Here is a 12,302-nt window from a genome sequence, read left to right on the forward strand (position 1 = left end):
AGCTACCCAGAAGGCTGAGGCAGGAGAATTGCTTGAACCCGTGAGGCGGAGGTTGCAGTGAGTCGAGATCGTGTCACTGCGCTCCAGCCTGGGCGGCACAGAGAGACTCTGGTTATATATAACCAACATGACTTATCCCTGGTAATGTCAACCTTGATCCCCTGGCTGAGGTGTGTTTGTCAGCTTTCTCTGCCGTAAAGTGGCTCTTTTCACTTACTCTCCCCTCCCCAGACTCTACTTTTTGGTGGAAGTTTGACCAGGACGGTTTTTCAATGGTATTTATCTTCCAACGGGCCTGACTTCCTTTGTCACGACAACACTCATTCTGTGCATATACCCACATCCTACATTTGCCGCCACAAATGCTTCTTTCCTTTATTATCTGATTTTCCTCTATCGTCTTCTTTTCCTTTCCTTGTATACAGCTTTCTCTTGAGTCTTGCCAGTTGGTCTGCATTAGATGGTGAATAAATATCCATATGAAGCAAGAACTTGGCAAGTGGATGTTTCTGGAACATGGGAGACAAACAGTTCCTGTGACCTCAGGTGATGAGGCTTTGAGCTGCAAAGGGAGTTGTTGTAATTGTAATGCTATCAGCAGTGACACATGTAGCAGTTAATCACCACATCAATCCATCTATAGCATAATTATCATCTCAGTTAAAACATCAGAGCCTGCTGGCAAGTATCATTAAGTCTAAATTGGATCCCTGGGCAATGTTCTAATTACAACATTTGAATTTTTAAAGTGAACTCATAGAAAGATTAGCTTCATGCTGTAATTATTGATTTCCTCCTATTGGACAGGAATATGCACAATGTACTCTTGAAGTAAATGATCGCTCTCTCCTTATAGCACTAAGGTGGGCTTATTTATATGATTAATTAAAGTAATTACATCTTGCTTCTTATAATAAAATATATATTAGAATATATTCAATTCTAATTACATCATATATGATATTATCGAAAATATTTTGTTTGAGCTCAGGGGTTCAAGACCAGCCTGGGCAACATGGTGAAGCCCCATCTCTACTAAAAATACAGAAGTTAGCTGGGTGTGGTGGTGTGCGTCTGTAATCCCAGCTACTCGGTAGACTGAGACAGGAGAATTGCTTCAACTCAGTAGGTGGAGTTGCAGTGAGCCGAGATGGCACCACTGCACTCCAGCCTGGGTGACAGAGTGAGAATCTTTTTTTTTTTTCTTTTGAGACGGAGTCTCACGCTGTTGCCCAGGCTGGAGTGCAGTGGCGCGATCTCGGCTCACTGCAAGCTCCGCCTCCTGGGTTCACGCCATTCTCCTGCCTCAGCCTCCTGAGTAGCTAGGACTACAGGCGCCCGCCACCGCGCCCGGCTAATTTTTTTTGTATTTTTAGTAGAGACGGGGTTTCACTGTGGTCTCGATCTCCTGACCTTGTGATCCGCCCGCCTCGGCCTCCCAAAGTGCTGGGATTACAGGCTTGAGCCACCGCGCCCGGCCCAGAGTGAGAATCTTAAAAAAAAAAAAAAAAAAAAGAAAGAAACTATAGGGAAGTCATCTTTTAATTAAAATAGAAAATGTAATCCTTGGCATTGGGCCTCTGCTTTTTTAGGCTCCTGCTGTACAGATTTGGGAAGCACTGGCTCTGGTGAACAGGGCAAGCCTGCTGAGAATGTGACCTTTTTGACCTCGTATTAGACCATTTTTGTGTTGCTATAAAGAAGTACTGGCTGGGCGCGGTGGCTCACGCCTGTGATCCCAGCACTTTGGGAGGCCGAGGCGGAAGGATCACGAGGTCAGGAGATCGAGACCATCCTGGCTAACACAGTGAAACCCCGTCTCTACTAAAAATACAAAAATAAAAAAAAAAATTAGCCCTGTGTGGTGGTGGATGCCTGTAGTCCCACCTACTCGGGAAGCTGAGGCAGGAGAATGGCGTGAACCCAGTAAGCGGAGCTTGCAGTGAGCCATAATGGTGCCACTGCACTCCAGCCTGGGCAACAGAGCGAGACTCTGTCTCAAAAGAAAAAAAAAGAAAAAAGAGAAATACTGGAGACTGGGTAATTTATAAGAAAAGAGGTTTAATTGGTTCACAGTTCTGCAGGCTGTACAGTAAGTGTAGCACTGCATCTGCTTCTGGGGAGGCCTCAGGAAGCTTCCAGTCATGGCAGCAGGTGAAAGGGGAACAGATGTGTCACATGGCAGGAGCGGGAGGAAGAGTGGCGGGGAGGTACCGTACTTTTAAACAACCAGATTTTGAGTACTCACCCACTAACTTGAGGGCAGCACCAAGCCATGAGGGATCCGCCTCCATGATCCAATTACCGCCCCACCAGGCCCCACCTCCAACATTGGTGATGACAATTCAACATGAGATTTGGAGGGGACCTCCAAACGATATCAGGCTTCTATCCTAAGGGCCACAGTGCCACTGTGGATGACCAAGTGGGCTGTGCCCTGCATGACTCTCAGAGCCACCATTCCTGTAGAGTCTAGAATGTAGACCGGACTGAGACTCATGCCCTGGAGTTGTACTAGGTGGCTGTGGACCTCCCATAAATTATGCAGGTGAGGGCAGGTGCTGTAGCTCCTCTTTGGGAGGCTGAGGCAGGTGGATCACTTGAGGTCAGAAGTTCTAGCCCAGCCTGGCCAACATGACAAAACCCCATCTCTGCTAAAAAGGACAAAAATTAGCTGGGCATGGTGGCACATGCCTGTAATCACAGCTCTCAGGAGGCTGAGGCATGAGAATCGCTTGAACCCAGGAGGTGGAGGCTGCAGTGAGCCAAGGTCGCACCACTACACTCCAGCCAGGGCAACAGAATTGAGACTCTGTCTCAAAAATAAAAAGGCCGGGCGCGGTGATTCACACCTGTAATCTCAGCACTTTGGGAGGCCAAGGTGGGCGGATCATGAGATCAGGAGATGGAGACCATCCTGGCTAACACGATGAAACCCTGTCTCTGCTAAAAATACAAAATATTAGCCAGGTGTGGCGGTGGGCACCTGTAGTCCCAGCTACTTGGGAGGCTGAAGCAGGAGAATGGCGTGAACCCCAGAGGCGGAGCTTGCAGTGAGCCAAGATTGTGCCACTGCACTCCAGCCTGGGTGAGACAGAGAGACTCCGTCTCAAAAAAAAAAACAAAAAAAAAAACACAAAGCTGACAGGGGGGTTTTCTCAACACTTTCCTGATTCCTCTCTTCCTTTGTATTTAGTCCATGGTGTTCATAGGACATTGGTATGTAATGATTTAACCTCTTGTACATAATCTGTTTGACTCTGCCATTGACACCCAGGTAATGCCATCTGACCATTTGCCATCACTTGATTCTTTTGCACTATACCTTTTTTTTTCAAGCCCTCAATGAATATGTATCAGTATTTCAGTCGATGCCTCCCTGTGAGCTAGCCTTCTCTTATTTTGAAGAGCAGGCATGAGGGATCATTTATCTCCTTCAATCCACTGACCCACAGTGGCAAAAAACATATCAAGACCTGTCTCAATAAAGAACCACTTAAAATCACACTGGAAACTTGGAGGTTTGTAGCAGCTTTTGTCATAATAGTCAAAAAGTGAAACCCAAATGTCCATCTACTGCTGAATGCATAAACAAAATATGGTATATCCATACAATGGAATATTATTCTGCCATGAAAAGAAATGAACTTCTGATGCATGCTACAACATAGATGAGTCTTGAAAAGATGCTAAGTGAAAGAAGCCAGACACAAAACCCCACATATGGTGTGATTCCATTGACATGAAACACCCAGAAATGACAAATCTGTAGAGACAGTAGATTAGTGCCTGCCAGGTCCTGGGTGTTAGGAGAATGGGGAGTTGATTCCAAGTATCTATGATGTTTCTTTTTTTTTTTTGAGATGGAGTCTCACTCTGTCGCCCAGGCTGGAGTACAATGGCATGGCCTCAGCTCACTGCAACCTCCCTTTCTGGGGTTCAATTGATTCTTCTGCCTCAGCCTCCCAAGTAGCTGGGACTACAGGCATGTGCCACCACATCTGGCTAATTTTTGTATTTTTAGTAGAGACAAGGTTTCACTATGTTGGCCAGGCTGGTCTCGAACGCCTGACCTCAGGTGATTCATCTGCCTTGGCCTCCCGAAGTGCTGGGATTACAGGTGTGAACCACCATGCCCAGCTGCTATAAGGTTTCTTTTTGGAGTAATGAAAATCTTCTGGCTGGGTGTGTTGGCTCATGCCTGTAATCCCAGCACATTGGGAGGTCAGGCTGGGCAGATCACTTGAGCTCAGGAGTTCAAAACCAGCCTGGGCAACATGGCGAAACACCATCTCTACAAAAATAGCGGAGTGTGGGGCTGGGCATGGTGGCTCATGCCTGTGATCCCAGCATTTTGGGAGGCCAAGGCGGGCAGATCACGAGGTCAGGAGTTCGAGACCAGTCTGGCCAACATGGTGAAACCCCATCTTTACTAAAAATACAAAAATTAGCCAGGTGTGGTGGCGGGCGCCTGTAGTCCCAGCTACTCAGGAAGCTGAGGCAGGAGAGTTGCTTGAACCCCAGGAGGCAAAGGTTGCAGTGAGCCAAGATCGTGCCACTGCACTCCAGCCTGGGTGACAGAGCCAGACTCTGTCTCCAAAAAAAAAAAAAAAAAAAAAAAAAAAATCCGGGTATGGTGGTGCATGCCTGTAGTCCCACCCAGCTACTTGGGAGGTTGAGGCTGGAGAATTGCTTGAGCCTGGGAGGTGGAGGTTGCAGTGAGCCGAGATCGTGCCACTGCACTCCAGCCTGGGTGATGCAGTGAAACCCTGTCTCAAAAAGCAAACAAAAAACATTCTAAAATTTCATAGCATCCATGGTTGCACAACTCTGTGAATGTACAGAAAACCACTGGATTGTATACTTTAAAAGGATAAATTTAATGGTATGTGAATATTCAATAAAACTGTAAAAAAAGTTTTAAAAACCATGCCAGAATCACTGAACTTTAGAGATGCATTTTTAGAGGTCTCTAGACGACTTACTCCTTTTGTATTCGAGGAAAATGAGGTTCTAAACAGGTACTTGATTGCCTAAATCACAGCAGTCTTTCATTGTAGCAGTGTGACTGGGTGGATAGGGATGCGGTGTTTTTGTTGGGGTACAACTTACAAATGTGGGTGAGGCATATGCAGGAGATGGCACAGCAAGTTACATTTCACAGATTAAATTTCAGTTTTAGCACACTCTTGAAGTTCTATCCCATTTATAGCAATCATATACCCCTATCTCCAGGAAATTAGGATATTAACCTGTCGGAATATTAAACCAAGTCAACTGGCTCCCTTCTGATGCTGCTTCCAGTAACTATGCTGTGTCCCTGGTCAGAGATAAGAGACACCTGGTCAGTAATACCTTCAGTTTGCATATTAGAAAGAAAAAAACAAAAAACAAAAAAAAAAAAACAAAAAACCAGCCTGGCGCAGTGGCTTATGCCTGTAATCCCAGCATTTTGGGAGGCCGAGGCGGGCAGATCACGAGGTCAGGAGATCAAGACCATCCTGGCTAGCACGGTGAAACCCCGTCTCTACTGAAAATACAAAAAAATTAGCCGGGCGCGGTGGCGGGCGCCTGTAGTCCCAGCTACTCGGGAGGCTGAGGCAGGAGAATGGCGTGAACCCAGGAGGCGGAGCTTGCAGTGAGCCGAGATTGCGCCACTGCACTCCAGAATGGGCGACAGAGCGAGACTCCGTCTCAAAAAGAAAAACAAAAAACAAAAAACCAAGGCCGGGGCGTGGTGGCTCAAACCTGTAATCCCAGCACTTTGGGAGGCCGAGGTGGGCGGAGCATTTGAGGTCAGACATTTGAGACCAGCTTGGCCAACATGGTGAAACCCTGTCTCTACCAAAAAATACAAAAATTAGCCAGGCATGGTGGTGGGCGCCTGTAATCCCAGCTACTCCGGAGGCTGAGGCAGGAGAATCACTTGAACCCAGGAGGTGGAAGTTGCAATGAGCAGAGATCAAGCCACTGCACTCTAGCCTGGGTGACAGAGCCAGACTCCATCTCAAAACAACAAAAACAAAAACAAAACAAAACACCAGAAACACAAAACTGTATGATATTAATCAATACAATAAACATTTAAAAAATACTTTAATCCTACTTCTAGGCCAGTAAAGACAAAGAGTTGCAGAAAAAGGAGAGATCCAAGAAGAGAAATGAGAAGACAATAAAGAACTCCAGAGACGGGAAGAAAGGATAGGGTCCCCTGCTGCTCCCAGTTGCCTTTCTCTTCTGTTGCTGTTGAAGGAACAGTAGCTTAGAATCTCCTACACTGGCCCTCCTTCCCTTCACCTCCATGACCCTGAGAGGTCAGGCCCAGGCAACTATATGTATACAGTTGCCTATATATAATATATATAATTTATATATAGTTGCCTATATATTGCCTATATATGTAATTTATATATATATAGTTGCATACATATAAAATTTATCCTGGGAAACATGGTGAAACCCTGTTTCTACAAAAAATACCAAAATTAGCCGAGCATGGAGTCACATGCCTGTAGTCCTAGCTAGTCAGGAGGCTGAGGAGGGAGGATTGCTTGAGTCCGGGATGTCAAGACTGCAGTGAGCCATGATGGTGCCATGACGCACTCCAGTCTGGGTGACAGAGTGGGTGACAAAAAAAATTATGTATATTTTTATATGTGTGTTAACATATATTTTATGTTATATATATAAAATATACAATTTGCTATCTTAGCCATTTTAAGTCTACAGTACATTCAGTGTTAAGTACATTCACATTGTACATAACCAATCTCCAGAATGTTTTCATCTTGCAGAACTGAAACTCCATACTCACAAACAACAGCTTCCCATTCTAAGCTCCTCTCCCCTACAATCCAGAGCCCTGGTCACCACCATTCTGCTCCCTGTGTGTAGGAATTTGAGGACTCTAGTATTCTATTGTGGAAACACCGCATCTGGTTTACTCCTTCATCCACAGACGAGCATTTGGGGTTTCCACCCTGTGGCTGTTGTGGATACTGGTACTAGGAACATCAGTGTAACAAATGTCTGCTTGATTATTCTCTTACTTTGAAAAAACTTTTAAAAAGCTACTTTGAGTCCAATGGGCATGATTTGCTCTAACGCTGGGTCCTGGATCGCTGGTTGTTGGATCTGACTCTTACTGTAGTTCGCTTTCTCCAGACTGGGTAAGGATCCACTCTTGTTCTCCCTGCAGCTCACTTTTCTGTCACAGGTATTGATATTGATCAATATCTTGCATCCTGGCCGGGGGTGGTGGCTCACGCCTGTAATCCCAACACTTTGGGAGACCGAGGTGGGCGGATCACCTGAGGTTAGGAGTTCCAGATCAGCCTGGCCAACATGGTGAAACTCCGCCTCTACTTAAAATACAAAAATTAGCTGGGCATGGTGGCGCACGCGCCTGTAATCCCAGATACTAGGGAGACCGAGTCAGAATTGCTCGAACTTGGGAGGCGGAGGTTTCAGTGAACCGAGATCGCGCCACTGCACTCCAGCCTAGGCGACAGAGCAAGAGTTCGTTTCAAAAAAAAAAAAAAAATATATATATATATATATATATATATATATAAAATAAAAATATAAATATATATTATACACACACACACATATATTGCATTTCAACTGCTGTGGAAATGCCCCAGTCCCCAGGTGTCTCTGCCTCTGTGCACCCCCCAACACCTTCCCCTGACCCTCCTTATGCGAGAAGCGGGAACACCGGGCTTTCTTTTGTTCTTCTGCCTGAAGGCTCCCAGGGAGCCTCATCTTCTCTGGGACTTGCCTGGAGCCCCTGTGAGAGTGTCCGCACCACGCGGCCAGCCCTGAGCAGCATCTCCCATGGGCTGTCCAGGTTCGAGCCAGCGCTTGTCACCCTGTCCGCGTCCTGCAGGGGACGCCAGAGGCCCAGCGGTCGTTCCGCCCTATCTCAGGTGATTGACACCGACGGCCACGATTGCGCTCGTTTTTAAGTATGATATTTTAGGAACGCTGTGACCCTGCCCACCTTGGCTAGCTGACTTGTGAGATATGACCACAAACAATGAATCAACGTGGAGAAATTGGAACCCTTGCCCTCTGCTGGTGGGAACAGAAAATGGTGCAGCCGCTGTGGAAAACAGTCTGGCAGTTCCTCAAAAAATTAATAATAGCATTACTGGCCGGGCGCGGTGGCTCACGCCTGTAATCCCAGCACTTTGGGAGGCCGAGGTGGGTGGATCACGAGGTCAGGAGATCGAGACCATCCTGGCTAACACGGTGAAACCCCGTCTTTACTAAAAATACAAAAAATTAGCCGGGCGAGTTGGCGGGCGCCTGTAGTCCTAGCTACTCAGGAGGCTGAGGCAGGAGAATGGCGTGAACCTGGGAGGCAGAGCTTGCAGTGAGCTGAGATCACACCACTGCACTCCAGCCTGGGGGACAGAGCGAGACTCCATCTCAAACAAACAAACAAACACAAAAAATTAGCATTACGTCAATTATGATTCACCAATTCCACTTCTGGATGCTAACCTGAAAAAATCTGGCCGGGCTCGGTGGCTCATGCCTGTAGTCCCAGGGCTTTGGGAAGCTGAGGTGGGAGCATCACTTGAGCCCAGGAGTTCGAGACCAGCCTGGACAACATAGTGAGACCCCGTGTCTACAAATAATTTTAAAAATTGGGCACGGTGGCTCATGCCTGTAATTCCAGCACTTTGGGAGGCCAAGGCAGGCGAATCACTTGAGGTCAGAAGTTCGAGACCAGCCTCCCAACATAGTGAAAACACAACATAGTGGTGGCACATGCCTGTAGTTCCAGCTACTTGGGAGGCTGAGACAGGAGAATCATTTGAACCCGGGAGGCGGAGGTTGCAGTGAGCCAAGATAGCACCACTGCACTCCAGCCTGGGGGACAGAGCGAGACTCCATCTCAAACAAACAAACAAACACAAAAAATTAGCATTACGTCAATTATGATTCACCAATTCCACTTCTGGATGCTAACCTGAAAAAATCTGGCCGGGCTCGGTGGCTCATGCCTGTAGTCCCAGGGCTTTGGGAAGCTGAGGTGGGAGCATCACTTGAGCCCAGGAGTTCGAGACCAGCCTGGACAACATAGTGAGACCCCGTGTCTACAAATAATTTTAAAAATTGGGCACGGTGGCTCATGCCTGTAATTCCAGCACTTTGGGAGGCCAAGGCAGGCGAATCACTTGAGGTCAGAAGTTCGAGACCAGCCTCCCAACATAGTGAAAACACAACATAGTGGTGGCACATGCCTGTAGTTCCAGCTACTTGGGAGGCTGAGACAGGAGAATCATTTGAACCCGGGAGGCGGAGGTTGCAGTGAGCCAAGATAGCACCACTGCACTCCAGCCTGGGCAATAGAGTGAGACTCCATCTCAAAAAAAAAAAAGAAAAAGAAAAAACAATTAGCTGAAAGTGGTGGCGCATGCCTGTAATCCCAACTACTTGGGATGCTGAGGTGGGAGGTGGGCGAATCACCTAAGCCTGGGAGATTGAGATTGCAGTGAGCTATGACTGCACCACTGCATTCCAGTCTGGGTGACAGAGCAAGACCTTGTCTCAAAAAAAAAAAAAAAAAAAAAGACTTGAAAGCAGGGACTAGAACGGAAGATATGTGTACACCTGTGTTCGTAGCAGCGTAGTTCACAATTAGCCATAAAGTAGAAGCAACCAAGTACCCATTGAAGGACATGAACGGGTAAACACAATGTGGTATGTACAGTCATCTACAGTCGTTCCTCGGTATCTGTGGAGAGTGGTTCCAGGACCCCCGCTGGATCCCAAAATCCATGGTTGCTTAAGCCCCTCATAAGGTGGTATAGGGCGGGCGCGGTGGCTCAAGCCTGTAATCCCAGCACTTTGGGAGGCCGAGATGGGCGGATCACAAGGTCAGGAGATCGAGACCATCCTGGCTAACATGGTGAAACCCCGTCTCTACTAAAAATACAAAAAACTAGCCGGGCGAGGTGGCGGGCGCCTGTAGTCCCAGCTACTCGGGAGGCTGAGGCAGGAGAATGGCGTAAACCCGGGTAGCGGAGCTTGCAGTGAGCTGAGATCCAGCCACTGCACTCCAGCCTGGGCGACAGAGCGAGACTCCGTCTCAAAAAAAAAAAAAAAAAAAAAGGTGGTATAGAATTGTCAGGCGTGGTGGATAGTTAGGGCCACGTCTGGCCCTAACTCTCCTTTTAAAGGCACACTTGTCCCCCTCCCTATTTCCTCCTAAAACAACGAGCTGGCATCCCTGCCTCCTCCTAGGCGTTCTTGTTTGGTGTAGGATGGTGAAAGAGCCACCTCTTCCCTTCCTTACACAGAATCCTTCCCCTTTTGGGGTCTGCATTTTCTTGGACAGTCAAATGTTCTTGGAGCTGTTGACTGCCTCGGGATCTTTTTTTGCAAGAAACAGTGGTGATCATGATTGGGCTACACCGGCTGCTGGGGTGGCCCTGACCCCTGGGGCCAGGACTGGGAGGACTGAGAAGTGTGGCCGAGGCATCAAGGTCAGGGTCTGCACCCTCGGCCATTCTGGAGACCCCCTCGCCACCAGCACAAGGCGATGCTGCCTCTCGGGCCAGGGCAGCCGCCCAGGAATCCAGCTTTCTGTGGCCTCATTTCTTCCTTTTCCAGGAAGCCTCTGTTGTTAACCCTTTGGTGCATCAGGAAGTTGATCATTCCATTCTGTAGAGATGGAAGGAAAGGGCCAGGTGCGGTGGCTCATGCCTGTAATCCCAGCACTTTGGGAGGCCGAGGCAGGCAGATCACAAGGTCAGGAGATTGAGACCATCTTGGCTAACACGGTGAAACCCTGTCTCTGCTAAAAATACAAAAAATTGGCCAGGTGCGGTGGCTCACGCCTGTAATCCCAGCACTTTGAGAGGCTGAGGGGGGTGGATCACATGAGGTTAGGAGTTTGAGACCAGCCCCATCTCTACTAAAAATACAAAATTAGCCAGGTGTGGTGGTGCACACCTGTAATCCCAGCTACTCGGGAGACTGAGGCAGGAGAATCGCTTGAACCTGGGAGGCAGAAGCTGCAGTGAGCCAAGATCACACCACTGCACTCCAGCCTGGGCACTCCAGCCTGGGCAACGAGCGAGACTCCATCTCAAAAAAAAAGAAAAGAAAAAAAAGATGGAAGCAAAGAAGGAAAGGAAAAAAAAAAAATGACTCTGATGCTGAAACAATGTTGACGAAAGCTTAATTGAGAAGTTTCTTGGAGAGACTCCACCGAAAACAATGGGTAGAGCAGAAAATTGAAACATACAAACACTGTCTATTTTGGATTGGAGTGGTTTTTATTCTGGAGATAAAGTGCAGCAAGGATTGTGAATAAATTCGAGAGCTGGGGGACACAGGGCTGTCAAATTAACCCTTTTGTGCAAAGGCAGAGCTGGCAGACAGGGGCCTCCTTGTTCTAGGACAATGGCCCCAACTGAGGCTCTGGGCTGAGAGGAAAGGTGTCTGTAGTCCCAGCTACTTGAGAGGCTGAAACAGGAGAACCACTTGAACCCAGGAAGTGGAGGTTACAGTGAGCTGAGATTGCGCCACTGCACTCCAGCCTGGGCAACAGAGTGAGATTCTGGCTCAAAAAAAAGAAAAAAAAAGAAAAAAAAAAAAAAGTACATTCAGGCTGGGCACAGCGGCTAACGCCTGTAATGCCAGCACTTTGGGAGGCCAAGGCAGGAGGATCACTTGAGCCAAAGGAGTTGGAGACCAGCCTGGGCAATATAGTGAGACCCGGTCTCTACAAACAAGAAAAAAATTAACTGGATGTGGTGGCATGTGTCTGTAGTCCCAGCTACTCAAGAGGCTAAGGTAGGAGGATCGCTTGAGCCCAGGAGTTTAAGGCTACAGTGAGCTATGATTGTGCTACTGTACGCCAGCCTGGACAACAGAGTAAGACCCTAAAAAGAAAAGGAGGGCGACATTCATGTAAAAATGTTTTTCCCCCAACATGAGTATTTTGTAAAGTTAGCTTTTTTAATTGAAATGCAAAATCAAATGGTAAAAAGCCAGTCAAATTTAGCAGTGGGGGGTTGTATACCAACTTTAGTGACACTAATGTTAATAAGTTCTGATAACCCACTACCATCGGACCAGCCAAAGCAGCTACTTTCACTTTCATTATATAAATCTCTGAAGTGGCTACTCTAAATAAGTTAGGATGAGTTATTTTAAGAATTCTCCAAAAAGTCTGATGTTATATGACCCCTATAAAATAATACTGCAAAAAGCCATACATTTTCTGATTATTTTCCTTTGATTTTATATAGATTAATGCAAACTGATATTCAAAATAA

The sequence above is a fragment of the Macaca nemestrina genome, chromosome 4 (assembly GCF_043159975.1).
Source record: "Macaca nemestrina isolate mMacNem1 chromosome 4, mMacNem.hap1, whole genome shotgun sequence".
Lineage (NCBI taxonomy): Eukaryota > Metazoa > Chordata > Mammalia > Primates > Cercopithecidae > Macaca > Macaca nemestrina.